General features: G+C 44.2%; 2 long non-coding RNA genes and 1 pseudogene across 9 annotated transcripts in view; 1 reads left to right on the top strand and 2 right to left on the bottom strand.

The window, feature by feature from the left end:
* LOC112423954 (uncharacterized) overlaps nt 1-27,880 on the bottom strand; it is a 44,026-nt gene that overhangs the window by 11,821 nt on the left and 4,325 nt on the right. For 4 of the 8 annotated variants that reach the window (XR_011622571.1, XR_011622569.1, XR_011622570.1 and 1 more), the window contains exons 2-12: nt 27,705-27,815; nt 26,481-26,612; nt 22,945-23,156; nt 21,851-22,051; nt 19,709-19,767; nt 18,076-18,571; nt 16,216-16,312; nt 12,160-12,395; nt 9,142-9,288; nt 7,913-8,025; nt 1,256-1,371 (exon numbers count right to left, since the gene is read on the bottom strand). This is a non-coding gene — a long non-coding RNA (uncharacterized lncRNA). Of the gene's footprint in view, nt 1-1,255; nt 1,372-7,912; nt 8,026-9,119; nt 9,289-12,159; nt 12,396-16,215; nt 16,313-18,075; nt 18,572-19,708; nt 19,768-21,850; nt 22,052-22,944; nt 23,157-26,480; nt 26,613-27,704; nt 27,816-27,880 lie in introns of all 8 variants that reach the window. The other 4 variants (XR_011622572.1, XR_011622573.1, XR_011622574.1 and 1 more) reach the window with 4 other exon arrangements.
* LOC139362938 (uncharacterized) lies at nt 330-27,762 on the top strand. The gene is made up of 4 exons (XR_011622577.1): nt 330-773; nt 9,101-9,376; nt 20,860-20,962; nt 27,626-27,762. It is a non-coding gene; the product is annotated as an uncharacterized lncRNA (long non-coding RNA).
* Nucleotides 11,441-11,540, bottom strand: LOC139363042 (U6 spliceosomal RNA; annotated as a pseudogene).

Genomic DNA, 27,880 nt, shown 5'->3' with positions numbered 1-27,880 from the left:
ACCTATCCCCCCATCATTTAAATTTCTCAAACTTCTTCTATTTTAAAAACCTCTCATTTAAATTTAAATTTAAATTTAAATTTCTCAAACTTCTTTTATCATTTAAATTTCTCAAACTTCTTCTATTTTAAAAACCTCTCCCTAAACTCAGTGAGAGGTCTCCTGCACACCCACTGAGCCATCTGTTCCCCCTGGTGCCTTCTCTACAGCAGCCTGAGCCATGTCTCTAATCCATGAATCTCATCACGTTACTCCCCCATTTACATCACTTGTCCTTGTCTTGGAGATTCCTCTTAGAAACCTGAAATATTGGTGTTATTCTCCTACTCACAACCATAGCAACAGCCTTCATAGGCTACGTGCTACCATGAGGCCAAATATCATTCTGAAGTGCCACAGTAATCAAAAACCTACCATCCGCAATCCTGTACATTGGAACCGACCTTGTCCAATGGGTCTGAGGCAGCTACTCAGTTGATAAACCTACCCTAAGTCCAAACTCCTTAACAGCCTCTGCTCTGCCCTGCCTTGCAAGGCAGCCTTACTCCATTTCACCTGCTATGGAGTCCAATTGAGCCTCATCTGTCCCCTGAATGCACTCTTTCTCCTCTGGGAGTCTCTGAAGTGGGTGATACCCTCTGCTTATAATACGCTTCCCCTTAAACCTCTACTCTCTTCCTGGCTAGCTTCGGCTCCTCTGTCACTTGTCCGCTTTGGCATCACCTCCTCACAGAAGACTTCCTTGACTCCCAAGATTCTCAGGAGCATGGCAGGTGAGGTGCTCCTCCCATGAATGGATGGAGATTAGGTTGAGTGTGTTATTCATGCTTAATTCACCAGTGCTTAGCTCAGTACCTGGCACAAAACAGTTACCGTGGTGGCCAAAGTAATAACCCCCACCCCCACCAATTGTTCATGTCCTATGTTACACAGCACAATTACATAGGAAGGGGGAATTAAGAGTGCAGATAAAATTAATGTTGCTAATCAGCTGACCTTAAAACAAGATTATCCTGGAGTATCTAGGAGAGCCCATGTAATTACAAGCATTCTTTAAAAGTGGAAGAGGGAGACAGAAGGTAAAGAACCAGAGACGGTGGGCACAATGGCTCATGCCTGTAATACCAATACTTTGGGAGGCCAAGGCAGGAAAATCCCTTGAGTGCAGGAGTTCAAGGTCAGCTCTGGCAACATAGTGAGGCCCCATCTCTACAAAAAAATCACAACAAGATTCACAGAGTGTCATGGTGCTCACCTGTGGTCCCAGCTACTGGGAAGGCTGATGTGGCAGGATTGCTTGAGTTTGAGGCTACAGTGAGCCGTGATTGGACCACTGAACTCCATCCTGAGTGACAGGGCGAGGTCCTGTTTCTAAAGAAAAAAATGACATTGGGATCAGGGTCCCCTCCATCCTAAGGTGCCTACAAGGCATCTCTCTCTGCAAATGAGTCAACATCATCCTCCAACTCCTCACAGAGTGGAGCAGCAGGAAAACTCCCTCACCTCATTTCTGTGTCACTTGGGAGGTCTGGACAGCCCAATAACCAGCTCCTTGCTGATGAAGCAATCAGGAAATGGCTAGAGTTGAGCTAGGGAGAATTTGGATCCTTCTTTTGGTTCTCAATAGGCAGGGTAGGGGCCTAATTTTTAAATATTCTGTGGAGATGAGGTCTCGCTAGGTTGCCCAGGCTGGTCTAAAACTCCTGGCATCAGGCTGGGCATGATGGCTCATGCTTGTAATTCCAGCACTTTAGGAAGCTAAGGCAGGCAAATCACCTAAAGTCAGGAGTTCGAGACCAGCCTGGCCAATATGGTGAAACTCTGACTCTACTAAAAATATAAAAATTAGCCGGGCAGCAGTGGCGTGTACCTGTAGCCTCAGCTACTTGGGAGAGTGAGGCAGGAGAATCACTTGAACCTGGGAGGCAGAGGTCGCAGTGGGCTGCACCACTGCACTCCACCCTGGGTGACAGAGCAAGCTCTGTCTAAAAAGAAAAAACAAACAAAATCCTGGCATCAACACGTCTTCCTGTCTTAGCCTCCCAATGCCCTGGGATTATACTGTTTCCTATAATTGAAGACACTTGTTCTTATATTGCTTTAAGGTATAAAAAAAAAAAAAAAAAAACATAATGACAAATGTTGGTGAAGGCCAGGCATGGTGGCTCAGCCTGTAATTCTTTTTAAGAATTTTGGGAGGCTGAGGTGGGCAGCTCACTTGAGGCCAGGAGTATGAGACCAGCCTAAGCAACATGGTAAAATCCCATCACTACAAAAAAAATATAAAAATTAGCCCGGCATGGTGGCGTACACCTGTAATTTTCAGCTACTCAGGAGCCTCAGATGAGAGAATCACTTGTGCCTGGGAGGTCAAGGCTGCAGTGAACTGTGATGGCATCATTGCATTGTAGCCTGAGAGACAGAGCAAGCCCCTATCTAGAAAAAAAAAATAATGTCAGTGAAGATGCGGAGGAATTGGAACCCACATACATTACTGGTGGGAACATATAATCGTGTAATCACTTTGGGTATTTCTTTTCTTGTCATTTTAATTGGATTTTTTTTTTTTTAATGAAGACAGGGTTTCACTAACTTGCCCAGGCTGGTCTTGAATTCATGGGCTCAAGCCATCCTCCCAACTGAGCCTCCTGAGTAGCTGGGATTACAACAGGTGTGAGCCATCGCACCCAACTGGTGTAGCCACTTTAGAAAACAGTCTGGCAGTTTCTCAAAAGGCTAAACGTATAGTTATCATATAATGCAACAATTTCACTCCTAGGCATATATCCCAGAAAAATAAAAATATATGTCCACACAAAAACTTGTACAACAATCTTTGTAGCAGCATTATTCACAGTGGCCAAAATATGGAAACAACCCAAATATCCACCAACTGATGAACAGATAAACAAAATGCAGTGTGTCTCTACCATGGAATATTACTCAGCCACAGAAGGAATGAAACATTGATATACACTATGACATAAAGAAACTTTGAAAACATTGTGCTAAGAGGGAAAAAAAAAAAGCCACAAAAGATCACATATTGTACAATTCCATTTGACCAGATTAGGCAAATCCATAGTGACAAAAAATGAATCAAAGGTTGCCTAAGGCTGGAGGCCAAGGCAGGTGGGGGGAGTAGAAGGTAGTTGCTAAGGGGTATGGATTTCTCTATAGGGTAATAAAAGGTTCTAAAAGTCACTGTGGTGATCGATGCGCAGCTCTCTGAATATTCTAAAACCTACTGAATTGCAGATTTCAATAAATAAAGTGAATGGCATGTGAATAATATTTTAATAAAGCTATTATTTAAAATAATAATAATAGGGGGCTGGGCACAGGTGGTCATGCCTGCCTGTAATCCCAGCACTTTGGGAGGCTGAGGCAGGAGGATCACTTGAGGTCAGGAGTTTTGAGCCCAGTCTGAGCAACCTGGCAAGATCCCATCTCTACGATCAAAAATGAAAAAATTAGCTGGGCATGGTGGCACATGTCTGTAGTCCCAGCTACTTGGGAGACTGAAGTGGGAAAACTGTTTGAGCCCAGGAGTTTGAGGCTACAGTGAACCATGACCATGTCATTGTACTGCAGCCTAACAGAGCAAGACCCTGTCTCTAAAAAGGAAAGAAAACAAATGCAAGTTTGTATCACTTTGTGAGTGTAGCCAAGTTGGAGAAGAAATAGGCAAGAACAAAACAGCACTGAATAAGGAAGGTGAGTGGCTGGTTAGGCTCAGTTGCTAGCTAAGTGGCTTCTAAAAACTTCATTAGTAAAGTTACAGCTCTGGGGACAGTCATGTAGTCAAACAATGAATGCTAAATTCATTACAAATACCCATGGTCTTTCTTCACATGCATTCTAGTGAAAAACTCCTAAGTGCCTAAATAGCAAGTCTGCAAAGATAGCAGCTGTTTATTAAAGACTACGAAAAATAAATGGAGGCCGGGCATGGTGACTCACGTCTGTAATCCCTGCACTTTGGGAGGCTGAGGCAGGCAGATCACCTGAGGTCAGGAGCTTGAGACAAGCCTGGCCAACATGGTGAAACCCTGTCTCCACTAAAAATACAAAAATTAGCAGGGTGTGGTGGCAGGCGCCTGCAATCTCAGCTACTTGGGAGGCTGAAGCAGGAGAATTGCCTGAACCCAGAAGGCAAAGGTTGCAGCCAGCCAAAATCGCACCATTGCACTCCAGCCTAGGTGACAACAGCAAGACTCTATCTTAAAAAAAAAAGAAAAGAAATGGCATCTTCTTCAAGAATGACATAGTATTTCATGATAAAGCTCTAATTTTGCATTTGTTCAAGTATTGATTAGATTTACCCAACATGACACCAATCTTGGATAAAGTGCAAACAACACAATTTCATTTTCTCAATAATCAAAACTGACTAGGTAGTCTAATATCAATTCCGATCTTATTCAAAACTGATCAGATTTAAAAATTACGGAATGATGGAGCAAATAAGATGTTACAACCTGTTCCAAGGGGAATTCCAAAATCCACACATATCTGAGACCATGATGAAATATATTTAATTACTATATTGAAAAATAAACTGATTACATAGCCAACGACAATCAGGCAGGGGTCTCCTCATCCACAGCCACACAAACCCGATCATGCCACTATGTGGTTACAAGGCCTACATAGCCTAGAAGGGACTGGTCTGACTTGAGATTTCATTTGCATTTTGAGACAGCGTCCCACTGTGTCACCCAGGATGGAGTGCAGTGGTATAATCATAGCTCACTGTAGTCTTGATCAACTGGGCTCAAGAGATGTTCCTGCCTCAGCCGCCCCAATACCTGGGAATACAGGCAAGTACCACCATGTCAGGCTTTTGAAAAAAGATTTTTGCAGAGAGAGAAGTCTTGCTATGTTGCCCAAGCTGGCCTCAAACTCCTAGCCTCAAGAGATCTGCCCACCTCAGCCTCCTGAGTAACTGGGGCCATGGGTACACATCACCATGCCCGGCTATATTTATTTTATTTTATTAAATTTCTTTTATTTTTGTAGAGAGGAGGTCTTGCTATGTTGCCCAGGCTGCTCTCAAACTCATGGCCTTAAAACATACTCCCATCTCTGTCTCTCAAACTGTTGGAACTATAGGTGTGAGCCACTGACCCTGACCTGACTTGGGATTTTTTTTATCCAGCATCCTTTACTTGGTAGGATTGGGAAAGGCAGTAGGGTTTTTAAAAATTAATAATTCAATTAGAATCAAACTCAACCTTGACCCCTGCCTTCCCTCACAGCTCACATCCAGTCTGTCAGGAAATCCTATTGACTGACTTCAACATGTATCCAGGCTCTGACCATCTCTCACCACCACCATGCACTCGGTCAGGACCACTATCATCTCCCATCGGGATGTTGCCACAGCTTGGCCCCCATGATTCTACCCAAATCTTCCCAGAGTCTTCCTCAACTTGGCAGCCAGGGCGTGCTTTTAAATCAGGAGACAGATCATGTCGCCTCTCTGTTCAGAACCCCTCGGTGGTTCCATTTTAGTCAAAGGCCAAAGCCCCAGCAATAGCATCCCAGGGCTTACGTGATCTGTACTGATTCCAGCCCAGCAACTCCCTGGTCTACTCGCTGACTTCGCTTCCTCTATCTCTTTGCTCCGCTGGCCTCCTTCCAGGGCCTCAGACACACCAGGGAGTTTCCTCCTAATGCCTTTATCCTGTTGACTCAGCCTACAATGCTCTTCCTTCAGCACCTTGGCCAGCTCCATCACCTGCTTCAAACTTTTGCTCAATATTCACTTATGAGGCCAACCCTGATCACTCTACTTAACATTGCCATTTGTCCCCATTCCCACCATGCTCATTTCTTTCTTTCTTTTTGAAACAAGGTCTTGCTTTATTGCTCAGGCTGAAGTACAGTGGTGCAATCACAGCTTACAGCAACCTCAATCTCCCAGGTTTAAACAATCCTCCCGCCTCAGCCTCCCTAGGAACTGAGACCACAGCTGCATGCCACAACACCTGGCTTTTTTTTTTTTTTTTTTTTTTTTTTCTGAGACACAGTCTTGGTCGCCCAGGCTGAAGTGCAATGGCGCGATCTCGGCTCACTGCAATATCTGCCTTTTGGGTTCAAGTGATTCTCTGACTCAGCTTCCCGAGTAGCTGGGATTACAGGTACCCATCACCACACCTGGCTGATTTTTGTATTTTTAGTAGAGATGGGGTTTCACCATCTTGGCCAGGTTGGTCTTGAACTTCTGACCTTGTGATTCACCCTCCTCAGCCTCCCAAACTGCAGGGATTACAAATGAGAGCCACTACGCCTAGCCTTTAAAAAAATTTTTTTTAAGACATGAGGTCTCATTATGTTGCCCAGGCTAGTCTTAAGCTCCTGGGCTCAAGTGATCCTCCCACCTCAGCCTCCTAACATCCTGGGATTATAGGTGTGAGCAACTGTAACATGAAGCCCTGGCTTCATGTTCATTTTTTCTTGCTGCTACAACAAAATACCCTACATTTAGTGCCTTCAAACACCATAAATCTACCATCTTACCGTTCTAGGGGCCAGAAGCCCAACTAGGTCTATTAAGGCTAAAGTCAGGTGTCAGAGGGGCTGCATTCCTTCTGGAGGCTCTAGAGAGAATGTGCTCCCTTGCCTTTTCCAGCTTCTAGAAGCCACCCCCAATCTTTGACTCACATTGAAGATGGCCCCTGATGCCATATTCAAGGCCAGAAGTGCAGCATCTTCAAATCTCCCTCTCTGACCTCTTCTTCCATCACCACATCTCCTTCTCTAATTCTGACTCTCTTATCTCCTTCTTTCTCTTATAAAGATCCTTGTGATTGGTGGGCATGGGGGCTCCCATCTGTAATCCCAACACTTTGGGAGGCCAAAGAGGAAGGAATGTTTGAGGTCAAGAGTTTGAGATCAGCCTAGGGAACATAGGAAGACCCTGCCTTTACAAAATTAAAATTAAAATCAGCTGGACATGGTGATGCACGCCTGTAGTTCCAGCTATTGGACAGGCTAAGGTGGAGGATCGCGTTAGCCTAGGAGGTCAAGGCTGCAGTGAGCTATGATCACATCACTGCACTCCAGCCTCAGTGGCAGAGTGAGACTCTGTCTCAAATATAAGAAAAGAAATATATATTTGGTCTCTGCCCCTGGTTCCTGGCATAGAGCTTCTAAAGCTCTTATAAAGCCCTTAGTGACAAAGGTAATAGGAGCATTTTCTGTTTTGATATTTAGTCTTAGTCCCAGGTTCCTGACACAAGAGCCTCTAAGGGCTTTCAGATCTGCAGCATGGTAAGAATGCATGTGGGATGCTGTTGAACTGACAGAGTGGCTGCAAGCTCCTAGACTGCTTCAGAAGGAGGGCTGGCTGCCAGAGGAACCAACCGCATTTTTTTTTTTTTTTTTTTTGAGACGGAGTCTCGCTCTGTCGCCCAGGCTGGAGTGCAATGGCACAATCTCAGCTCACTGCAACCTCCGCCTCCTGGGTTCAAGCAATTCTCCTGCCTCAGTCTCCTGAGTAGCTGGAATTATAGGGATGTGCCATAACGCCCAGCTAATTTTTGTTATTTTTAGTAGAGACGGGGTTTCACCATGTTGGTCAGGCTGGTCTCAAACTCCTGACCTCAAGTGAATCACATGCCTTGGCCTCCCAAACTGCTAGAATTATAGGCGTGAACTGCCGCGCCCGGCCCCAACCACATTTTTTGAGGCTTGGAACTTTCAGCCTCACCTGCTGAACTCCAGGAGGCAAAAGGAACTGGAGATTGACTTAACTACCAATGGCCAATGATTTTATCAATCATGCCTCCATAAAAACCCAAACAGCAGGGTTTGGAGAGCTTCCACATTGCTGAACACAAGGAGGTCCTGGGAGGGTGGCATGCCCAACAGAGGGCATGGAAGCTCTGTGCCCCTCCCCACTTACCTTGTCCTGTGCATCTCTTTCATTGGCTGTTCCTGAGATAGAGCCTTTACATTAAGCCAGTAATAGAAAATAAGCTGGCACATGCGGTGGTTCATGCTTGTAATCCCAGGACTCTGGAAGGCAGAGGTGGGCGGAATCACTTGAGCTTAGGAAGAGCTTGGGAAACATAAGAAGACCCCATCTATACAAAAAATAAATTAGCCAGATGTGGTGGTGGGAACTCTGTAATTCCAGCTCCTTGAGAGGCTGAAGCAGGAGAATCACTTCAGCCCTGGAGGTTGAGGCTTCAATGAGCTATGACTGCACCATTGCACACCAGCCTGGACAACAGAGTGAGGCCCTGTCTCTTAAAAAAAAAAAGAAAAGAAAAGAAAAGAAAAAAAATCCTGCTTTTCTAAGTTCTGTGTCATGGGAAACCCTGATTTCTAACTGGTTGGTCGAAATACAGGTGACAACCTAGGACTTGCAATTGGCATCTGAAGTGAGGGTGGTCTCGTGGGACTGAGCCCCTAACCTGTGAGGTCTGCATTAACCCGAGGTAGTATTGGAATGGAATTGTGGAATACGCAGTTGGTATCCAGAGAGTTGGAGAATTGGTGTAGAAACTCCACACACACATTTGGTCAGAAGCATGTGAGTAGAGAGAAACATGAGTTCTTCTCTTACCTGTCTACCTGCTTAACTGCATAGGAGAGACAATGCATGGTGCTCATGAACAAGGCAAGCATTAAAGTCAGACCAGACCTAACATATGACTCATTCTTAATAACCAGGTGAGCTTGGGCAAATCGCTCATTAACCCCAAGTCTTCATCATTTTGTGCATATAATGGGGATAACTGTGGCACCTACCTGTTTTTGTGAGAATTAATGAAATATTATGCTTGATGTTATTGTGATCATCATACTGTTTGACAAGGACAGTGATGCATGATAACATCAAAAACTTAGAAACTGTAATGAGGTCTCAGGCAAAATTCCAGACAAGCAAATGACCATTTCTCCAAAGCATTCCTGCCACACTTAATTCACCATTCTCTGAACAAAATGTGCCATCTTCATTGTTCAGGTCTGTACAGTGCTGGTTTCCCTGCCTGGGCTGCTCACTCCATCCCATCCCAGCCCATTCCCCATCCTTTCACCTCCCCCTTCCCTCCCCACTCTCATACAACTCTCTTTCATCTTTCAGGACCTGGCTTCAATGTCACCTTAACTGGAAGCTTCTCTCACCCTCCAGAAGAGCTTCTCACTGCACTTGATGCATGCACTATCATTTGATCATTTTTGAGTTACAGTGCAAGTCTTTTTGTATCTGAATAACATGTTGCCCAGTCAGTCTCTCTTCCTGGACTCTGAAGTCTTTCATGGTAGATCCAGCTGGAAGTGACAAAAAGACATTCTTTAAAAAAAAAAAAAAAAAGAGGGATGACACAGACAGACATCAGTACTTAAAAAGTTTTAAATGGTATGTGAAAAGCAAACAAAATTCAAGGGCTTCTAGGAGAAACGTAAGAGGGAACGTCTTACTGGGAAATATGATAGAAGGTTAAATTTAATTTAATTTAATTTAATTTTATTTTATTTTATTTTTATATTTTATTTTATTTTTAGGGAAAGGATCTTGCTCTATTGCCTAGGCTGGACTGCAGTGGTGCAATCACAGTTAACTGCAGCCTCAACCTCCATGGTTCGAGCAATATTCCCATCTAATTTTCATTTTGTTTAAGAAACGCAGTCTTGCTCTTACCAAAGCTAAAGTGTAGTGGTGTGATCATAGCTTACTGCAGCCTCGACCTTCTAGGCTCAAGTGATCCTCCAGTCTTAGCCTCCCCAGTAGCTGGGACTACAGGTGTACAGTGCAATGTGTAGCTCATTTTTTTTTTTTTAATTTTTAGTAGAGACAAAGTGTCGCTATGTGGACCAGGCTGGTGGTGATCTCCCACACTCAGGCAGTTCTCCCATCTCAACCTTCCAAAGTGCTGGGATTACAGGTGTGAGCTGCCACACCTGGCTGAGGGGTTTAATTTTTAATTATATAAAGAGCTCAAAGCAAATATTAGAAGGAGCCTAAATGCCTACAGCAGTTGACTAGTACATTGTGATACATCCATGTAATAAAATATCATGCAACCATGAAAAGGATTAAGATAGATCAACAGGTATTGGCACAAATGTCCACGAAATATGAAAATGTGAAGTGATGTTCAATCACCATGTATGTATCTTGAAGGATATGGCCCATTTTCTCAACAGCAATTATTTCCTGAGATAAGATTATGGGTCTAAAGAGTAAAGGAAAATTTTCACTTCTTTATTTAAAAATATTTACTATTTTTATAATTTAAGATTAAACAGATCATCAAATTAGTAAAAGACAAATTAACTCTATAAATAAATGGAAAAGAATGGACACCCCAGACATGGTGGCTCATGCTTATAATACCAGTACTTTGGGAGGGGATGGTGGGGGGGATCGCTTGAGGGCAGGAGTTCCAGACCAGTCTAAGAAACAAAGTAAGACCTCGTCTGTACTAAAAACAATAAAACAAAAATTGGCCAGGCATAGTGGCATGTGCCTACAGTCCCAACTACTGAGGTGGAAGCTATCACCTAAGCCTAGGAGGTCAAGGCTGCAGTGAGTTGAGACTGTGCCACTACACTCAAGCCTGGGAGACAGAGCAAGACTTCATCTCAAAAAAAAAAAAAAAATTAAAAATTAAAAAATAAAAAAGGACAACAAAGAAATAAAGCTAATAAGCTAACATAAGAAAAGATTAAAAAAATGTGACAAATAGGCTGGGCGAGTGGCTCACACCTGTAATCCAGCACTTTGGGAGGCTGAGGCGGGTAGATCACAAGGTCAGGAGTTCGAGACCGGCCTGATCAACATGGTGAAACCCCGTTTCTACTAACAATACAAAAATTAGCCAGGCGTGGTGGCGTGTGCCTATAATCCCAGCTACTCAGGAGGCTGAGGCAGGAGAATCACTTGAACCTGGGAGGCAGAGAGGTTGCAGTGTAGTGAGCCAACATCATGCCACTGCACTCCAGCCTGGGCGACAGAGCGAGACTGTGTCTCAAAAAAAAAAAAGGTGACATAGTAATATGAGATCTTTTATTTATCATACAGAAAATAACTTGTTAAATACATGTGCCCGTGAAGGTGCACTGAAATAGCCATTTTCTTGTAGTATTAATGGTGTTTAAACTATATATAAGCCTTCCAGGATAAGGCTTGGAAATTTTTTTTAAATACACACAGTGATTCATTATACTGCCTCCTCCAACTCCTGGCCTCAAGCAATCCTGCCACCTCAGCCTCCCAAAGTGCTAGAATTATATAAGCTGACAGCCACCATGCCTGAAAGCTCGGCAATTTATATCAAGGGTAATAAGAACACTCATATCCTGTGATTCACAGTAATCTCACTTCTGGAAATATCATCTTTGGATATAATTCAACCTAAACAAAAGGTCATATGCACAAACACAATGAAAATCTGGGAATAATTTTTTTCTCTCTTTTTTTAAAAATATGGAATGCTTCACAAATTTGCACGTCATTCTTTCACAGAGGCCATGCCAATCTCTCTATTGTTCCAACTTAAGTACGTGTGCTACTGAAGCAAGCATGAGTAATTTAAGATAGAGTGATTAAGTGAAATAAGGAAGAGTTATGGGGAATTTAAAAATCGATGGTATTTATAGGTACCTAGTAATAGCTCAGTAAATATTAGCTGCTACTATTATTATTTTTATGGTAATTTCACTCAATTAAAAATTGTCATTAAAAATTACCATTGTCATGGAACATAATGTATCCTACAGTATAATTGCAAAAACAGATACAATTTGTCCCTTGGTATGTGGGGGGATTAGTTCCAGCTCCCCCATATGTTCTGTGTATACCAAAATCCAAGCATACTCAAGTTTTCAAAGTGAGTCCTGTGGAATCCCACACAAAACAAATGGGAAAATGAGTGAGGGGTGGTGACAAGTACCTGGAGTCCCAGCTACTTGTGAGGCTTGAGCCCAGGAGGTTGAGGCTGCAGTGAGCCATAATTGCACCACTGCACTCCAGTCTGGGCAACAGAGTGAGACAGAAGGTTGACTTATTAATAGAATTTTTCTGTTCATTTGAAGATATGGTCAGGATTGTGGCATAGGAAAATTCTTCATAAAATAACTATCTAGTCCAATTAATGCTGGAATTGGGAACAGCAGAAGTGTCATCTCAGAGCTACTCACAATGAAAGGTGATGTCTGGGGCTCAGGTGTGTTGAGGTCCCCATGCCTGGGCTATGGCTGCTGAGTGGGACTTACTTGTCCATCCATTTTCTATATTCCAGCACTGGGAAACTTGGGTTTATCCATCTTGATAAGCTGTCATTGAAATTTCACTTGGCAAGAACCACAAATGGAAGAAAGGCCATGAAAAAACAGGACGGTACCTGTTCTCAAGGGAATCTTTAGCTTAGGCGGCTCTATAAAAGAGAAAGTACATTGTTGAAAAATCATTGCAGGTCAGGTGAGGTGGCTCATACCGATAATCCCAGCCACTGGGAGACAAAGGCAGGAGGACCCCGTGAGGCCAGGAGTTCAAGACCAGCCTGGGCAACACAGTGAAACCTCATCTCCACAAAAAATTAGAAAATGAACTGGGTGTGGTAACACATTCCTATAGTCCCAGCTACTCTGGAGGCTGAAATAGGAGGATCGCTTGAGCCCAAGAAGTGGAAGCTTCAGTGAGCTCTGATCTCACCACAGAACTCCAGCCTGGGTGACAGAGTGAGACCCTGTCTCAACACACACACACACAAACACACACACACACACCCTCATCTCAGTCTGCCCAGCCTTGACTAATCAAAAGGATCTTCTGGTTACAGAAGAGGTATACTCTTTTGTAGGACAGGGAGAGACTAGCAAACTTGTTTACAACTTTTTCCTCATCCTCTGCTTAGTTTTCCAAGAACTCTCACAGTGGAAATGGAGTCCCTGAGAAAATGACCTAAATCTTTAGGTTACCAGGGGAGAAATATGCCTCCTTTGTTAATTAATAAATGGAATGCCTGCCTTAAAATCCAGGGAGTTCTGCTAGAATGAATCTCTACCTAAGACCCTGACCTATGCAGGGAACATGAAAAACGAGTTTAACCGGATGCAGTGGCTCACGCCTGTAATCCCAGCACTTTGGGAGGCCAAGGTGGGCGGATTACTTGAAGTCAAAAGTTCTAGATCAGCCTGGCCAACATGGTGAAACCCCATCTCTACCAGAAATACAAAACTTAGCTGGGCGTGGTGGTGGATGCCTGTAATCCCAGCTACTCAGGAGGCTGAGGCAGGAAAATCGCTTGAACCTGGAAGGCGGAGGTTGCAGTTACTTCTAGAAGAATTTCCATTAGCCCTTTGAAATTCTTTAACATTCATTAAGGCCAAAGAGTTTTCACCTAATTTAATCTGACGGGTATGTGACCAGAGTCTTTCTAGGGAATAGAGACTCCCAAACTGTTCAGCTGGGAAGTGAAGAGATAATTTATTACTCAAAATCAAAGGGAAATGAAAAGAGGCCAAGCTAGAATGTCATTATTCTTTCTTGGCAGGGAATGGATTCCAGAGTCATTCTGTGACCTTTACATGACCTCCTTATTAGCATCTAAAAGTTTCCAGTGTAGGATGCAGCCAGTAGGTTCTCTTCTAATGTAATAAAATCTGCTTCAGCAAAGCTTATGCAGAGCCATCTCCAGACTCCAGAAATCACAGGCTATAAATTACTGGATCTCCCATTTGATATAATGAAGTATAAGCATGGTCCTGAATGACTCCTCTACATACTACTCCGGGTGGCTTGCAGTGAATTTGATACAAGAACTGGAGAAAATGCAAAGCAGAGCTAGATCTAGGATTAATGTGCTTGGGCCCAGCTCCTCACTACTCACCTATGAGTACAGTTCCAGAACCCAAGTAGAGGGTGGGGAAACAAGGCTCCTGGCTTTTTTCCCTAATGTCTCCATCTCTTTCACATTTCTTATCTCCTTGCAAAGAAACTAAACAGGCTCGACTAAAATAATTAAATGATTAAACCCTATACAGAGAATCTCCAAAGATTCACAAAATATCATTCAAGACTGTCACACAGACAGTCTTGTCACCTTGAGGATGACTTGATGTACCAGTGATCTAATATCATTCCAAATTCCCATCAAGGATCTGCCTATATCAACATAGGAGCCAAAGATCAACCATTCAAATGGGCCCTGCTGCCAAGTCTTTTTTATTTACAAAGCCATCTCTTCATATTGTTCCGTTTAACAAAAATGCAGCCTGTCATCTACCCTTAAGTCCGTTGGCCAATGGCACAGAGCCAGAGTATACTATTCCCTAGCAGGAAATCAACAGGATGACCTACTAAACACCATTCAGAAGATGTTAAGACCCATGAATTGCAGCAGGAAAGAAAAGACAGATAACTAGTCAGCCAGGTACATGCTGTGCCAAAAATGCACTACAGCCCCCACCCAATTCTGCCTAACCCTAGAGCTGGGCTGACACCAACCTGATGAGACAGGCTTATAAGATCTCAAACTAAAACAGAAACTCCTGAACTGGGTTCTGTCGAACCCAGGAAGCAGCAGTAAACCATTAAAGAACAGATAAGTTCTTGAGGTGAGGGAGAGTTTCAGAAAAAATGGAATGCTGGTAGAGCACAGGGCCCAAAGGAGCAAAAGTTAACCTAAGCCCAGGTAGAAACTTGTTTACTAGAGTATTAGGCATGGGTCGTGGCAACTATTCTAACCAGAGAAATTGGCTCCAGTGAGGGCGGGTTAGCAATCCAAAGTACGGCATGCATAAGGCTGGTGAAATTCAGGGTGATTGAAACAAAAGCTTCAGAACCAGAAAGACCACATCTGGGGACACAGCACAAAACTCTCAAGAGATGAATCTTTGTAAGAGTGAGGCAGAACTACATAGGAGTTTTAGGAGATCTGTTAGTGCTCAGCAAGAGCTCCAAACGGGCTATATGCAAAGATGCAGGCTATAGTCTCAGGAGAGGAGGTTCACAAGTCATTCAGTCCAAGACCCCAAACTGTGTTCTCTACTAAAAGGAATCAAGTCCCCCTAGAGAAATGGCTGACTCCATGTACAGTACAGTATATTGATCCAAACATCTTTTTTGCCAGAAAGCAAGGAAGCCATCAAAGTCTAACAGGATCATGTCAAAAAGACAGGAGAGTCAACTTGAAGAGATAATTATTAACCTAGAAGAGACAATGTAAGCATCCAAAACAATAAAGACTGCAATGGCCTGAAATACATCAAATGCAAACAATAATGAGTTCACAATGGTATTCAGAAAAAAACTATTGGTCACTAGAGGGAAGGTTATTAGGTTACTAACTTACTACTCTGAAAAGTGACTTAAAATGAGAGGTAGGGTGGAGAATTAGCTATTTATTCAGTTTTCCCCTTACAAACATACATTTTTAGGGGGATTGAAGAAGATGAAACAAATCTAAAAAAAAATGGAGGTAACTGCTTAATCTGTGGGTTGGGTACATGGAGGTTCATCATATTTCTTTTGTGTATATTTAAACCCCCTCCAAAAAAAGCACCAGACAGAATGTGAGCCAAGCAGCTTAGGGTTTAGGCAAGGCTTCTGCCTACAAGAGACACTAGGATATGAGGGGTAGTTTTAGCCCTGATGGGCTGAGCCAACTGGAGGTACATAGCGGGTACTAAATTGCAGAGGTATTATGTTGCCCAGCACTTGATCGAATCCTAGATGCTAGGACTGTTTGGCAGCATGCTTCCTAGGTGGTGGATCTGAGGCTACCTATAGAACTTCCTTTGCAGTCATAATTCGCTCAGAAACTACAAAAGGGCTTGCTCTTGAAAATGAAGTCTGTCTTTGTCTATTTCATGCTGCTATAAAAGAATGCCACAGACTGCATAATTTATACAAAGAAAAAAAGGAATGAAGGAAAAAAAAGGAAGGAAGGAGGGAAGGAGAGAAAAAGGGAAGGAGGGAATGAAAGGAAGGAATGGAAGGAAGGGAAGAAAGGAAGGGAAGGAAGGGAAAGAGGGAAGGAGGAAGGGAGAGAAGGAGGCAGGGAGAGAGAGAGAGTAGGAGAGGAAGGGAAGAGAAGGGAGGAGAAAGGAAGAGAGGAAGAAAAGGGAGGAGAAGGGAAAGAAGGAAGGAAAGGAAAGGAAAGGAAAGGAAAGGAAAGGAAAGGAAAGGAAAGGAAAGGAAAGGAAAGGAAAGGAAAGGAAAGGAAAGGAAAGGAAAGGAATTTTATTTCTTACAGTTCTGGATGCTAGAAATTCCAAGGTTGAGGGACCTGCATCTGGTAAGGGTCTTCTTGCTGCATCATCCCACGACAAAAGGCAGAAGGAAAAGAGACTGCAAGAAAGCAAGACGGCAAAAGGGGCTAAACTCTCTTTTATAATAACCCCACTCTGTGATTACTTATCTATTACCACAATAACAACATTAACTCATTCATGAGGGCTCTCTTATTAGGCCCCACATCCAAACTGTTGCATTGAGGACTGAGTTTCCAGCACATAAACTTTGGAGAACGTATTTAAACCACAGCAGAACACTTACGTAAATTCAACCAAGTGGAGCTGGGAAAATCAAAGGCATGAGAAAGATAGCAAAGGCTAGCAGAGAAATATGCGCAGGTAAGTAAAAAAGTCACAATGAATCCTGTAGTGCAGGCTGCTTTAGCAAAAGCACCTAAAAAAGATCTCATTAACTGCCCCAACTCACTTCCACCCACATCTAAAGGGCCACACACAGCACCACCAAAGGCAGCACAATGAGAACAGCATTCTCCTCAACAGAGGAGCTGTGAGTATCCATACACCCAACTCAACAGCTCCAGAACAGCCCTAAAACAGCTCCTCCCCAACCACCACTCAAGTCACCAGCCGGGAAAGTATTCAGAAAACCCAAATCCTGACACACCACTACCAAACAACTTAAACAGCAAAGAACAACCCATTTAAACAGCAATGCCAGCTGCCAGGAAAAAAAGGAACAATGAGTAGAGGAAAAGCAGACCTCTTGGGGTCTACCAAGATCCAGTCTCTCAGCTTCAGCACTTTCAAGTGCAGAATTCATACACCTCTGGGGCCTGTGGAGCTCCACAAGGCATGTTGTCCTCAAAGATAAACAAGCAGGCAAGCTGGCTAGAAAACCGCTAAGGGTATTATTCTTTAAAGAACCTTTATAGGGTCAAAGAGGAATGGGTCTTACAAGCTATGTGTATTCCCCACAGATTCTGAGGATGATGTCAGTATCCCTTTCCAGATGTGTTTAACACTTTGCGGTCACTTGTATTCCTGCCACTGAGTGCCAGTGCTTTGCTAATTTGCATTGATGCTAGCTCACGCTGACCCTGGCTCCCTGGATCTGGTTACCATTAGCCAAGACTGTCATCCATACTGTACCCCTTCAAAGAGTCCTAAAAACAGCTCTTCACCTACTCTTCCAAGACAAGTAAAAATGTCTGCCAAAGAAATGAGGAAAAAAGATTCAGAGAGAGAAAACAATTAACATACTAACAAGAGAGCAAAAAGCGAAGGGGGAGGAGAAACTAGGAAAATCATATATGGGCTCACACCTATTTCCAAAGCGGGCTAATATTCTTTTGCTTGTGTCTGAATAAGGCACCAATTTTAAGCTGCTAATGTAAAAAAAGAAAAAGAGAAGCAGGCCCAGGCCAGGCACGGTGGCTCATCTCTGTAATCCCAGCACTTTGGGAGGCCAAGGCAGGTGGATCACCCAAGGTCAAGAGTTTGAGACCATCCTGGTCAACCTGGTGAAACACCATCTCTACTAAAAATACAAAAAATTAGCCAGGCATGGTGGCACATGCCTGTAAACCCAGCTACTCAGGAGGCTGAGGCAGGAGAATTGCTTGAACCTGGAAGGCAGAGAATGTGGTGACCTGAGGTCATACCATCACCCTTAAGCCAGGGCAATGAGAGCAAAATTCAGTCTTAAAAACAAAACAAAACAAAACAAAACCCAAAAAAACATAAAATAACTCAGACTTAATTAAATATAACCCTAGTGGTATGACTATTGGTCAACAATAAAAAAGATGGATTACTCAGAACAGAGATAAGAGTCCTGTAAGAATCCAAGAATCTTACCTTCTATTAACAAAAGAAATCCTTTCCTTCAAAAGTAATATCCTCTCAAGGCCAGGAATTCCATTAGTAGACAGCCTTCTTAAAAAACAAAATTCCTGGCTGGGCATGGGTTCACGCCTGTAATCCCAGCACTTTGGGAGGCTGAGGCGGGAAGATCACCTGAGGTCAGGAGTTCAAGACCGGCCTGGCCAACATGGTGAAACCCCATCTCCACTAAAAACACAAAAAGTAGCCTGGCATGGTGGTGGGCACCTGTAATCCCAGCAACTTGGGAGGCTAAGGCAGGAGAATCGCTTGAACCCAGGAGGCAGAGGTTGCAGTGAGCCAAGGTTGCACCATTGAACTCCAGCCTGGGCGACAAGAGTGAAAACTCCATCTCAAAAAAAAAAAAAAAAAAAATTTCCTTTGGGAAGGCCTTCTACATAAAAATCTTCAACATGAGACTGGAAAAAAGGGTATGGGATCATCACTGGACCTTTGGCTTTTACAGCTCGAGCTATAAGGGCAAAAAGAAAAAGGGATAGCATTTAAACACAATATATAGAAAAGAATAATTACTGAATCCGTATTGGTCTTTAACTTTTACACTTTGATCTTTAATTCTGTTATTGTAATTGAGTCCAAAGAAAAATAGTATGAGTAAAACAAAAAGAACACCAAAAATGCTAATATTCTGTTTATCAAAGTCTGTAGTGAAATATCGCATTAAATCCAAGTGCAGTGACTCACACCCATAATCCCAGCACTTTGGGAGGCTGAGGCGGGTGAATCTCCTGAGGTCAGGAGTTCGAGGCCAGTCTGGCCAAAATGGTGAAACGCCAACTCTACAACAAATACAAAAATGAGGCAGCCGTGGTGGCAGGGGCCTGTAATCCCAGCTACTTAGGAGGCTGAGGCAGGGAGAATTGCTTGATCCCAGGAGGTAAGCTTGCCATGAGCTGAGATCGTACCACTGCACTCCAGCATGGGTGACAGAACAAAACTCCATCTTAAAAAACAAAAAACAAAAAAACAAAACAAAAAAAAACAGCTAGCAGGTGATATAGGTGACATTTGCTATGGGGAGACTAGGGATATGATCTTGCTGCAATCTTTCCATTTTATTAAATCTAAACAGTGTGATTCCATTCTGTTTTATCCCCACTCCACTCCAGAGCCAAAACAAGAAAATCAATTATTTCTATTTCTTTAAAAACATATCTAACTAAGTCATCTAATTAAAAGATAATATGCACGGCTCCATACTCTAAAAGAAAACTTGTTATGTCCTGCATATCATGGACATTTGATGAATGCTTGTTCAGTTGACTGGTGTAGACTTCAATAATAACCTGTTCAATGCATTATGCCAGATAAATCTGGCATGTCAAAAGTAGGACAAATATTGTTCTTTCAGTTTTGTCTACCAATAAGTGCAATATTTACATGTATTTATAACGGGTTAATAAAAAGAAAATGAGTTTCTCATTCTAAAGAGTATGAGAATTTTGACAACATGAATTCTCCTGTCCGAGGACATAATTAATACTCAGAGGCATATTACTTCATGTGGAAGCCACCATTAAAAGAAATCAATGTTACGCGTTAATTACTTCACATAATCTTCTAATCTGACTTAAGACTGAAAACGTACCTCACGAAGCTGATTTATCAAGTTGTAAATCTTCCCCTGTTGAATTCATAAGTTCATGTCTGAAAGGTGACAATAAATACTTAATATTCACTAGTCAATATTCAGTAAAGTAATATCCACCAGTACATATTTAACATTTCATCACCAAGGGTGGGTGTGAAAAGAAAAGACAGGTTGGGCACAGCGGCTCATCACGCCTGTAATCCCAGTAGTTTGGGAGGCTGAGGCAGGCAGATCATGAGGTCAGGAGATAGAGACCAGCCTGGCCAACACGGTGAAAACCCATCTGTACTAAAAATACAATAATTAGCTGGGCGTGGTGGCAGGCACCTGTAATCCTAGCTACTCGGGAGGCTGAGGCAGGAGAATTGCCTGAACCCAGGAGGCGGATGTTGCAGAAACCATGATCACATCACTGCATTCCAGCCTGGGCAAAAGAGCAAGATTCTGTCTCAATCAATAAAAATATAAGGAGGAAACATTTACTGTGTATTTATATGCCCGGTATTATGTGAAGCACTTTACTGTCTTATCAGATCTTTGAGATAGATCTTCAGTTCTCATGACCACAAAAGAGGACACTAAAGCTCAGACAGGAGAACAGACATGGCCAGCCTGTGTCCCCAGTGCCTATGGTCTTACCACTAGGTTACAGTGTTTTCCAGGTATCACATATTGTGAGATTTTTGCTTTAAAATGAACCAAAAAAAAAAAAACAAAAAAACCAAAGGCAAAAAAGCCATAGCTATTAAAAAGTGGGAGAAATACTAAGAGAACCTTAAGCACATAACTGAAAATATTATGGAAATGTTACTGAATTCATTAGCAAATTTAATTCTAGATTTTCATTGAGGAGTAGGTTATATTACCCATGATGAAGAAAAAATGTTCATTTTAAGTATATTAACATAAATATCATCAATATAGTTTATCATGTTTAAATGTTCACTTAAAGTAATTCAGTTAAAATTCTGCATCTCATACAATTTTATAGTTTGCTAGCAGGTTACACGTAAATAGTCATCCAAATAAAAACAGTAAAACACACGATGTTTTCCACTGGTTGTTGCTCTTTTTAGGTGAGCATTTGATATATACCAACAGACAGAGGATAATAACAAATTGCTAACTTCTTTCATCATTATATAAAGGTGGCTTCAGATTAGAATCATATAAGGGCAATGATGAGTTTGAAATCTAACGTCAATTCAGTGATGCATCAAGATAAAAAGTAGAGACAACAGAGGCACCTTGGTGAGTACTGAACTTTTTATTTATTTATTTATTTATTTTGAGAGGGAGTTTTGCTCTTTTTGCCCAGGCTAGAGTGCAATGGTGCAATCTCAGCTCACTACAACCTCTGCCTCCCGGGTTCAAGTGATTCTCCTGCCTCAGCCTCCTGAATAGCTGGGATTACAGACATGTGCCACCATGCCTGTCTAATTTTGTATTTTTAGTAGAGGCAGGGTTTCTCCATGTTGGTCAGGCTGGTCTCGAACTCGTGACCTCAGGTATCTGCCTATCTCGACTTCCCAAAGCGCTGAGATTATCGGCATGAGCTACCGCGCCCAGATGAATTCCAAATTTAACAAAGCAGACTAAGAGAAATAATTCGTTTTAAAAAACAATATTTGGCCAGGCATGGTGGCTCACACCTGTAATCTCAGCACTTTGGGAGGCTGAGATGAGTAGATCAGGAGGTCAGGAGTTCAAGACCAGCCTAGCCAAGATCGTGAAACCCCGTCTCTACTAAAAATACAAAAATCAGCCAGGCATAGTGGCTGACACCTGTAATCCCAGCTGCTTGGGAGGCTGAGGCAGAGAACTGCTTCAACCCGGGAGGCGGAGGTTGTGGTGAGCCGAGATCACGCCACTGCACTCCAGCCTGGGCGACACAGCGAGGCTCCGTCTCAAAAAAAAAAAAAAAAATTCAATGAAATCCCTAAGATCCAGGGCTTTGCAATAAATATGTAAATAAATTCCCAATCTCCATGTTGAGAGTTTAAAAGAAATGCTAACTGATAATTAAAGAGATACTACTTTTCCTTAGCATTGCAGCAATCTAGAAACAAAGAATGTTTCCAATATTTAGACACTACAAAGCACCTGACAAGGAGAAACGTGTAAGGAGGCATGACTCACCAGCAGCCCTGGGCCTGTCCACGATACCCCCATGATGAAGAGTAACTCCACTGTGTAAATGCTCATGAACACAGGATTACAGGACTTTTCCAGTTTAGACATACCATATTTTCTTTCAGACAATTCTTCAATTTGTTTACGTAGATCAGCGATACTTTCAGGATACTTTCAGAATAATTTCAGAGAAATTATTCCATTTCTCTGAAAATCGAGCAAAAGTTGATTCTCAATAATACGTCCCTATGTCAGAGCAGCACTAACATATAATGACTTATCTCATATATTTTATATTCTAACAATCCACATCATTTTACTGCTTTCAAAAAAAAAAAACTTCCCTTTTTTGGTGGTTTAGAATTGGTTTAATGGGAGATTATTAGAGAAGCTGAAAAGCAGGAGGGCAGAAAAGTTCAATCAAATTAAACATGGTAACAGGAAGGCCACAATGAGGAGGTCTCCAGGGCTCTTTTAGCAAACTTCCTGAAACATGTCTCAGCTGTGTGAAATAAGACCGTACAGCAGCCGGGTGTGGTGGTGTAAGCCTGTGATCCTAACACTTTGGCAGCAGAGACAGGCGGATCGCTTTGAGCCCAGGGCAACACAGCCAAAACCCCACTCCCCACCCGCACCCGTCTCCACCAAAAATACAAAACAGCCGGGCACGGTGGTGGGCGCCTGTAGTCTCAGCTACTCAGGAGGCTGAGACAGGAGAATCGCTTGAACCCAGGAGGCAGACGTTGCAGTGAGCCGAGACCACGCCACTGCCAGCCTGGATGGCAGAGCAAGACTCCATCTCAAAAAAAAAAAAAAAAAAAAAAACACACAAGGTTAAGGGTGGACCCCAGACCTTACAGATACAAGTTTAAGAGGGATCCCTAAGCAAAAAATGTAAACCCTTTTTTCCCCAATCATTGAAACACCAGGAGAGTGTAATAGTTTTGCAGCTTAGCTGTAGCAGGCTGATGCCCCCAAGATGCCCATATCCTAATCCCAGGAACTGGTGAACATAACCTTATATGGCAAAAGGGGCTTTGCAGATATAATGAAGTTAAGGGTCTTTGGCTGGCTTGTACCGGCAGGGTTGATGTACTCACCCGCATCCTTATAAGAGCAGAGCAGGTGATGGAGAGCGGAGGGAGGTAGAGTGGGAAACTCCAGTCATTTGAGACAGGAAGCACAAGCTGAGGAGTGCATGCTAGCTCCAGGGCCAGGAAATGGATTCTCCTGCAGAGCCTCAGAAGGCACCGACCCTGCTCCGAGCCACCTTGACTCAGTGGGACTTACTGTAGAATTCTGGCCTTCAGAACTGTAAGGGAATATATTTGGGTTGTTTTAAGTAATTTGTTGCAGCAGCTACAGGAAACTAGTATTGTAGTGAAGCCTCAAAACCCACCTGAAGGGGCTGGGCTCGGTGGCTCATGCCTGTAATCCCAGCACTTTGGGAGGCTGAGGTGGGCGGATCACTTGAGGTCAGGAGTTCGAGACCAGCCTGGCCAACATGGCAAAATGCCATCTATACAACAGACACAAAAATTAGCCAGGCATGGTGGGACATGCCTGTAATCTCAGCTACTCAGGAGGCTGAGACATGAGAATTGTTTGAACCTGGGGGGACAGAGGTTGCAGTGAGCTGAGATTGCGCCACTGTACTCCAGCCTGGGTGACATAGCGACGCTCCATCTCGAAAACAAAACAAAAAAACCCCTCCTGAAGAAGGTTTCCAGTTCTGCCAGCAGTCCCCCACCCAACCCCCAGAAGCAGACATTCTCTTGCTGTGGGCCATGAACAGGCAGAAGGAAGTGCCTCTTCACGGCACAGGCCTACCCCGGAGAAACCCAAGGGAAGGCACTGCCAGGCTGACCCCTCTGCTAAGGCCATATTCTTCTCTTTTTTTGCAGCCCAGTTTCACTCTGTCTCCCAGACTGGAGTGCAGTGGCACAATCTTGGCTCACTTCAACCTCTGCCTCCCCAGTTCAAGTGATTCTCCTGCCTCAGCCTCCTGAGTAGCTGGGATTACAGGAGCGTAGCTTGCCTAGCTAATTTTTCTATTTTTAGTAGAGATGGGGTTTTGCGATGTTGCCCAGGCTGGACTTGAACTCCTTGCCTCAAGTAGTCCACCTGTCTCAGCCTCCCAAACTGCTGGGATTACAGTAGTGAGCCACCGCACCCAGCACTCACCAATACCTTTGATGGCAGGCTTTTTCCAGGGGATCAGTCCTGGTCTGGTCTGGCTCTGTCCCACTCTCCCTCTCACCTAGTTGGAATCCCTAGCTACTTTTCAGTAGAGGACAGTATATACCCCTTGGTATATCCTTGGTATGGTTCAGATCTGCATTTAACTCATGGAACCTGGCTGTTCCCAAGGCCCTGAAGAAAAAAAGGGTCTCTCTGTGGGTATGATACAGGATGGGCCTGTCCCCAGGACCCCATGAGAGGGAAGTCCAATGTCCACCAGGTTGGCAGGGCTGGGGAAGGGAAAGTATTATGGTAGCCCCAAGAAGAAAAAGAGGCAGCAGAGGCAGCAGGACATCACTCCCATGGAACTCATGCCACTGCCTGAGTGAGTGGAGGGAGGAGTGCACCCAGTGACGTCAGGGGGCAGAGAGGCACGGTTCCAGGGTGACTTTCCCCCTCACTTCCTGCCATGTTACTCTGATCCCCACCAGGTGACCCTGCCCACTTTGTGCCCAGGGTTGCCGCTGGGGCCTGTAGCCAAACACAGCTCCCGATGGTTATGGCCCCAAGAGTGGGGCAGAGCAGGGAGTAGTCCCAGACAGAGGAGAGGCAGGGGCAGGAGGGAGTGGGACTCAAACTGCAGGAGGGGGTCCTTCTCATGGGTCCTGCTTTTGGGCTTCTCCTTCTTTACCCCTGGGTTGATCACTCGGGGAAGAAATGAGATAAGGTTTCTCACCCTCAGGCCCAAGGGTTTTAATTATGGGGCCCTTAGGGAGGTGTGAGCCCCCTGAAAGGATGCAAGGTTTTGTTTTGTTTTGTTTTTTGAGACGGAGTTACGCTCCTATCACCCAGGCTGGAGTACAGTGGCGCAATCTTACCACACTGCAACCTCCAACTCCCGGGTTCAAGTGATTCTCCTGCCTCAGCCTCCAGAGTAGCTGGGATTACAGGTGGCTGCCACAATGCCTGGCTAATTTTTTGTAGTTTTAGTAGAGACAGGGTTTCACCATGCTGGGCAGGCTGGTCTCGAACTCCTGACCTCAGGTGATCCAACTGGCTTGGCCTCCCAAAGTTCTGGGACCATAGGCGTGAGTCACTGCGCTTGACCACAATGCAAGGTTTTGTGTGGACAGCGTGTACATGCCTTTCTGGGAAAACAGTCCACAGCTCCTATTCTCAGCAGGCTCCAGTCAAAAAAGGTTAGAACTCTTGCTACAGAGCTGTGAGAGCAGCTAGGTGAGGGGCCTGGCAAGGGCACTCTGGGGACGACCTGGGTACTCCTGAGCCCACTGTCCCCTAGGCAGGCTGCGCTGCTTGGTATTTGCAGAGCTGGGGGGTGGGGCACGTGGGGACTGTGAAATTGCCCTGAGATGACCCACAGTCCTCAGCTGGGAAGGGAGGTGTGCGTCTTCTGCAGCGTCCTCCATCCCTAGAGCCATGGGGCCAGGAGAACTGGTCCTTGCAGCAAGTCAAAAGTCTATTATTGACTCCCTCCCTGGCCATGTAGACAGTGAACCAGGGCACTCATATCAAGTAAATGCCTTGGTCTCTGTCACCGAGGTGACCAGTAGGCATTCCCAGGTGCAGTGAAGGTCCTCACACCAAGATATGCACCTGGCCACCTGAGGAAAGAGAAAGGACTATCCGAGGGGATGGGGCATAGCTGGGTGTGGAGTGGACTTTGTGGGTCTTGGTGAGTGGGAGGGGGAGCAGCATGAGCCAGGCCTTGAGGCAGAAGGAGAACCAGGAGAGAGCCTGGAAAAAGTGCTGGACCCACAAGGGCTCAAGGCTGGCCAGAGGGGGAGGTGGGATAGGCTGTAAAGTCTTGAGGTCTTAAGATTGGCCCTGGCAGGAAGAAACCAGGTAAGGTGGGGTGTTACCTCTACCCTGTACCCTGGGGGCCAGGTGCAGGCCAGAGCAGGCCAATTACCAGGCCCTTAGGGAGGTGTGAGCCCCCTGAAATGACGCAAGGTGTTTTTTTTTGTTTTGTTTTGTTTTGTTTTGTTTTGTTTTGAAGCAGAGTTTTGCTCTTGTCATACAGGTTGGCACCTTTGCCCAGAGCAGGTACCATGATTTCTGGCTCTGGGTGTGACCTCAGTCTGGGGAAAAGCCCCAATCCTCACCAGGACCATCTGCCACCTAGACTACTTCAGATGCTGAGCCCAAGCCAGGGGCAGGAAGCTGGCCTGATGCTTGGGGTATCCCGACAAAGTCCCTGGTTCCCCCCAGCTATGGGGCTGAAGGGGAATTATAGCCCAAATCCCAGATGCTGGTTCTCAAACTAACACTGAGCCCTCAGTGCCCACAGGGAGATAGAATCAGCACACTTTCCAGATGGGGAAATGGGCTCAGAGAAGTGCAAGAGCCTTGCCCAATGCCCCAGACCAGGGCTCCAGGCCCAGAGTGTTCTTTTGTCACTGTGTCCAGAGGGCAGCAGCTGCTCTGATGTACCCACCTGAGCCTGACAGCTTTCTCCAACTTCGGAAGCCCAGGAGCATGGCCCAGGTCCACAGATGCACCTGGCATGAGGTGCGCCCAGAGGGACAGAGGCAGATGAGTTTCGTCTCCTCCACTGGAATGTGAGGGCCTAGAAGGAGACAAGGGTCTGCTTGAGAAGGCACTGAATAGTGAGCAACTTGGGGCGGTTTCCCTCTGGATGGATCTGCAGTGCCTGGATGGAACCTGGCTCAGAGAGAGCTCAGTTCTGCAGGTCCCTGAGGCATGGAGAGTTCACAGCTACCAAGTGTATGAGTCTGGATTCAAAGCCAACAGCGTGACTCCAAAGTCCCTGCCCTAGCCCCTGGACCACTCACTTCTTGGGAGTCACCCTTGCAGGCTCATCAGATGCCCAGGCCAGCAGCACAGCTGACCAGGACCAGGGAAACTTGGGGAGCCTCAGAGAACCCCCAGGTATTCCAATCTAATCCTGGCACCCCTGCCCCTCACTACCCTTCTTCCTGCTTTAACCTCAACCCCTACACAGAGCCCAGGCCACTTAACACGACATCAAACAGATGCCTCAATAAATCAGAGTCTAATCTTCTTGAGAAAAAAAAAAATACTTCACATATATATAATTGCAAGTTAGAATGCTAAAGAACATAAACATATAACAACTTAAAGTACACATAAATTCAACATATATTCAATCATTTTGACTATGACACAGTAGAATATTAAAATACTATTTTCAAAATGTATACAAGCTTAATGTTCTATTTATTCAAATTGCTTACTCAAAATACAAATCATCAACATAATTTGCCACTAACATTCAGTCCCTTCACAGGACACATGATCCACTGGGAGTTAATAAATTAGCAGCTGGCAGGCAGTGACACACAGCAAAAATGAAAACCAAGAGGTGAAATAGTTCTGAAATAAAAGTTTTAAAGCTAAGAGAAATCACTGAATTACTAAGTCATTAGCACTAATTTTGAGCCAACTAACTAATTAATATGAGATGATATAATGTCCTATGCTTTGGTAAATACAAACTATGTTTAAACAATGTCTGTAATGTGACTTTCAAAATGCTCGTGGCTTTACAAAGATGTGATTAAAATGTAGTAATACATGCTAAAACATTTCCCCCTGCAGAGAATGTTGTAACTTTCATCAGTCACATTGACAGTCCAGAAGATGAAGGAAAAGGTTGTGGATTTCGCTGAGAACTTACCAGAGTTGAACTCCCTCACTTTCTGTTGCCCAGCATTGGCAGGTTACGGGACTGGTGGCTGTGGTGTCTCATTGGTCTTTGGTCTCTTAGAAGGTGGGGAATAATCATCATCTTGAAAAAGAACAAATGCTCATTACTGAAGGAACCATCTTAGGTTACAGCCACCTCTGGGTCAA

Source organism: Macaca nemestrina, chromosome 4, assembly GCF_043159975.1.
Source record: "Macaca nemestrina isolate mMacNem1 chromosome 4, mMacNem.hap1, whole genome shotgun sequence".
Lineage (NCBI taxonomy): Eukaryota > Metazoa > Chordata > Mammalia > Primates > Cercopithecidae > Macaca > Macaca nemestrina.
This window is presented reverse-complemented; position numbering and strand designations above follow the sequence as displayed.